This window comes from Prosopis cineraria, unplaced genomic scaffold, assembly GCF_029017545.1.
Source record: "Prosopis cineraria cultivar Desert tree isolate PC_DT_omini unplaced genomic scaffold, ASM2901754v1 PC1208, whole genome shotgun sequence".
Lineage (NCBI taxonomy): Eukaryota > Viridiplantae > Streptophyta > Magnoliopsida > Fabales > Fabaceae > Prosopis > Prosopis cineraria.
In genome coordinates, this window is record NW_026556533.1 from 27,275 (window position 1) to 32,856 (window position 5,582).

The 5,582-nt window shown below is 36.4% G+C and overlaps 1 long non-coding RNA gene across 1 annotated transcript; it reads left to right on the forward strand.

Annotated features, from left to right (window-relative positions):
- Nucleotides 1-4,448: 4,448 nt before the first annotated feature.
- Nucleotides 4,449-5,202, forward strand: LOC129299557 (uncharacterized). The gene is made up of 3 exons (XR_008590596.1): nucleotides 4,449-4,778; nucleotides 4,868-4,988; nucleotides 5,070-5,202. It is a non-coding gene; the product is annotated as an uncharacterized LOC129299557 (long non-coding RNA).
- Nucleotides 5,203-5,582: the final 380 nt, after the last annotated feature.

Below are 5,582 nucleotides of genomic sequence, written 5' to 3' on the forward strand. Positions count from 1 at the left end.
GTAGCTCAGGTGCCATGCGCTGTGGCATGTTGCACAAAAATTCAGTAGATTATGCTGTCAGTTGACAATAGAATCGAGGAATTTCCAACGCGTCTCAATTTTCCGTTCAATGTTCGAATGATGTGATTTAGGTGTTTATGAAAAGTTATTTACATGAACTAGCTAATGGCATAGGTTTCACTTTCAAAATAAATTACATTAGAAAATTGGACACCCAAATGCATTTTAACCTCTTTTCACAATTTTCACACAAAATGAGTGTTCAAAACCCTCAACATGTGCCAAAAGCCTTTCCTAATACCTGAATCATGTCCATTGGACCTAGGAATACCAATATAACACATAACACGCATCAAAACACAAGTTTAGCATAATTTCACTCCTCAACCCCCTTTTACTAAAAATAAAGAGGGAGGCAAATTGTCAATCATCATTTCTACACTTGTACTAATATTTTAGCCCTATAAATATATATATATATATATATATATCTCAATGTACATAAATATTCAGGGCTTAAAATACAAATCAAACATTTTTAACAACAAAATAGTGCAAGTGAGATGGCATGTAACCTAAAATTGGTAAATATATACTATTACATAAATAAATTTAAACTAGAGGCATAGAGTAGGAATATATTAATTCCTAACATCCTGAGTCTTCTCTCTTTCAACACCAGAGCTAGAGCCTATCAAGTATTAAATGAAAGAGGTGAGTCTAGCCATTCAGTAACCAAAATAAAACTTACTTTATGTAGTTTTATATCAATTATAAGCCAAGTATATGCATAAGAAATCAAGTACATAAAATATACTCACACATATCATAACTTATCATTTCTCATTTAATAACTTCTTTATCTCACATATACTATATGCATTGTCATCATACTTTCATATACATGACATGAATCCTTATTCACGCGACTTGCCATAACTCAACACGTGCGACACATCGTATATTTATATAGGCAATGATTGACCAACCTTATACCTTTCTTATTTCCTTAAATCAAAATTGTGGGCCATAACACTGAATAAGGCTCTGTCCATATGACTAGACTATCCAAGCTCACCAATCGTGAAGTATGACCCGACCAAAGGTCACCTGACTCACTCTCGAACCACGACTTTTCCCATACTCAAATCTTTGAGGTGTCTCATACCTTAGGCTATTCTCTTCATTGAGCTGGTGAAGATAGCTAGATTCTAGTCCCTCGATAAATTATAGGACAGTCTCTCAGCAAATTGTGGGACAAGGCTATACCTCCGTACACCAAAGGAAAGCCTAAATACCATATGAATTTTTCTCTACTCCTAATCTTTAGGCAAACTCCCGCCACTGATTATGCCATAATCAATACTCACTCATTTTTATATTTTTCTTTTCTTTTACTCATTATCACAACAATCACGTTGAGCTCACGACTGTGCACTATTCAAGTATGTATTTTCATCATTTTCTCAACATTATTCTCACTTATCTTAAAATTCACTTCTCATTAACATATAATTACCTCTACACAACATCACATTCATTTTCTAAAAGCATAAGCATGTTCATAGTTTGAAAACCCTCTTGACTTCACATTTTACATTTCAAGTCAAAAATAGTATTATGCACATTCAAATTTTTATACACTCATTGAAACTAATACATGTTTTCACATTGAAAATCAACCCCATGTATGTGACATTCACAATTCACATTTAACAATCAATTAACATATAACTATTCAAAGTAGGGTTTTCCCAATTACCTCAAATCTTTGATAGGTCAAAGGTTTATCTCTCAGTACAAGAGCTTCCAAGCTTGAATTCTCAAGCCAAAAATAGGTGACCAAGAGTTAAAACTACAATCAACCAAGTTGAATTTCATCAACATTACCAATTCAAGTATTAAACCCTTAATCTCCACTTTTAAATTGTCCAAAATCCACTCTACAAGAATTTAAGCCTATCCATTAGATTTATTATCTATCTTTAGTTCCTAATAGCATGAATTAGTCATTAAACTCCTATTAATGGCAGCACATTCTTCCAACCACCCATACTAAGTACAAATTTTGGATATTAATGATGCCTAACAACCCAAGACATTAAAATTCATTATACCTAGGTTTAGATACTTTGATCTACTCTCATTAACTTCATTTGAGTCAATAAATTTAGACTCATAACTTATGTGGATCGAAAATCATCTTCCACCATCAAACCCTAACTACAAACTCATAAATGTAGAAGAAGTGGGAAGATTAATGAGTGTGGTACTTACTTTGGATGTTTGTAGCCTCCAAAATATTTTCATTGTTGTCTACTAGCAAAGCTTAGCACGCCTCTTCTAGTTTCTCTTTTCTTTCTCTCTATTTTTGTCTCATTTTCGCGATTGATATCCACAAAAAATGACTGTGCGCTGTGGCGTATGGCACAAATAGGTCTTTCTTTACATATGATGTGTCTATGCGCCGCAGTAGATGATCTCCTCCATGCCATGACGTGTGGCACAACAACATTACTCTTCATTTTTCTTCTTCTTTTGATGCCCAAGTGGCTCAACTTGATACTAGACCCACAATTTAGGCTGAAATGCAATTAAATATGCTTATTAGACCTCCCTGGTTACACACCACCTCAAATTACTTAATTACCCTAATGAGGTTTAATTATTCTGAGGATTAAAATTGGTATGTTACACACGGTGTCTCCATTATCAGAGACTTAACTATTTAAAATGCTACTTGCTTGTTTGCTAATTCATGAAATGAATTTTCTTATTCATTCTCTTTACAATAATCAGATTGTTTCGATCATTCTTAACTACCCATTGTCTTGCTTTGAGCAAAGAGACTCATTAAATTGATTAGGCTCTACCTCTAAGCCTATATTGCAAAGTGCAAAGGGTAATTTTTGCCTACTCATTAATCAATCCAAGTTTCATTGTTTTTTGATACTCAAAGATCTCTGATCTTTTTTATAAAATTTAAAGTTGCCTATGAAATACATCATTCTTACTTAGAAGCTTTAGTTTCGTCAAGACCTACTTACAGGAGATGTTTTGCAGAAACATCATTTACCCAACACAATCTGGTGTCCTTTTGGTTGCGATGAAGCTGAATCTTTGGATCATATTTTTGTTCAATGCCTCTTTTCTCATTGACTTTGAGTTGCATGCCTTTCACAACTATTGTGGAATGGCTACCCACCATCCTTAGTAAGCTCCATCAGGAAGGCTGTATTGATAATATTTGTTCTATTATCATTCTAGTAAATTTGCTCTGATGGTCAAGAAATAATGTCAACCATGATGGAAACCCTGAAGTTCAATATCAATTGATTCAACAATTTCATGGTCATCGTTTTCTCAAAAAAAAAAAAAAACACACGTCGATGAAATTTGTCTCTTTCCTTTAACTCACACCATAGACTTTAGTGGAATGCCACAATGGGTGGTCTATTTGGATAACGAAGCTCAAGAAAAGGAATTTTATGCATTGTCCGGTCATAATTCAGTTAAGGGCACAAACTTTGCATGCCATCACTATCAAAAAACATACTCAAGGTACCATGCTCCTCTACCTCCTTTGTTTGAGAGCTTCGATTTGGCAGATTAAGAATTTTTGCGGCAGCCATCACACAGGCTTCAATTCATTGCAACTGAATTGTGTCAACAAGTTGCTCGTCACTCAGGATTTGCTTCATTGGAGCTCTACTCATTTGTTTCTGGGGATATTTTTTCTCTACTACAGCCTCTCACACATTTCAATGTTAAGCTTGCAGATGCAGATTTTTTCTTTTCAATTTTTAGTTTTTTTTTCTTGAACTCTGTGTCTTGCACAATAATCTTCTTTATTGTAGTATAATTTGTTCCTTGGTTTGCTTCAAAAAAAGGGAAACAAAACAGCATTGGCTTGGGGCTGTGTGGAGTGAATCTGAAAAAATTTCACGTGACATTTTCACAAACTGTTAAAGTAAACTGATCCAGATCGAATCCATTCAGCACCCATTTGGGATGGTTCCGGGGACAACGACCCAAGACAAGTGAAGAGGAAGCCAAATTGTTGCGCGTCACGTGCCCCTATTTTCATACAAGCAGACATGTTAATCTGTCCCTGCACTCTCAACTTTGAAGTCTTTCTGCACTCTGCTTCGTTTATCCAATGACTGCTAGTCTGCCACATTCCATCCTGGAATTTACAAAGGCCGGTGATCAACTGGTTGAATTGGCTATTTTCATGTGAAGCTATTCACTGAGGTCTGCCTGGGTATTAATGGACCGCGGTACGTAACACAGTAGAAATTGCCTGTTACAGCCTTACTTTACTAATGCCATTTATTATCACACACATTTCAAACAAGCTGAGGACCTGAGACTAAATTAAGTTGAATTGATACTTGATAGTAGTATTGTTTGTATCCTCTCCATTTGAACACCAAAATCTTGTCTTGTTCACTGTACTACAAACAAAACTCTTCGGCAGTGAATCCCAAGCTCATTCTTGATTTTCGAATACCATGGTGGCATTTTTGTTTCTTTGAACTTGTGCAAGCATCATCACGGATTCTCCTTGTAACCGAACCGAACCAGTCCAGGACGGCATTTATTTATTTATTTATTCTTTCCTCGAGAACAACTGCACTGTAATTTAGGGTTTGAATTTGATGATTTAAACGTGTGGCGGTTCGGTTGTGTGTACTGACAAGTTGATGCAACGAAACGACGGAGAATAGGCAAATGGTAGGTGCTGTTCCAGGCAACGATGTCTGTAATAAATGGAGGTGAGTTTTTGAATTTTCCTTCGTTTTCCTTGTCCTCTATCTATGTACCTTGGGACTTATCCTGTACATTTCAAAATGTGTCATCTCAGTGACGAGAAAATGGAAGGAAAAGAGGGTTTCAATGCTATCGAGTGCCTCAGAGCAAGATTGCTCGCAGAGAGACACGCCTCAAAACTGGCCAATGACGAAGCAGAATCTCTGGGCCTCAAGGTATTCTGTTCATATTCCCTCTTTCTCACTTTCCCTCTATTCTGTGGTTCGTCCTCATTCTCCAGAAAGTGTGGTGCGCAGTTGATTGAGCTGGAAAACAAACTCAGACAAAGAGATTAAATTCAAAGAGAGAGCCGAGAGAAGGCTCCGCTTTTTGGAGAAGAAGCTCAAGTCTTTCAACATTTCATCCACATCAGGGGAATCTGAGCAATCTTATTCATCAGGGAAGTGTGAGAGTTCATTACAACAATAGTTCAGCTTCCACGGATGCAGAAGAGAACGAAACAGAGTCTCATTCAGCAAATTCACCTATCTCTGGGATTCAAACCCATAATGGTCCTCCCGTTTCAAAAGATTTTGACTGCCCTCAAGATCTGCGCGAGAATCCAAGTCCAAATTCCGAAGATTTCAACACAACGAAAGCAGGTGCTTGATTTCAACATGCAGAAGAACCATTACATCTGATTACTTGAAGCTAATATAGTTTTAACATGCATTTGTTTAAATTGAAGTAGCTGACTCTCTGTGTCAGGCTTTCGTTTTCAAGCTCGAAATCATCAGCAAGAGATTCCGTTGCTCAGGGCACTAATATTT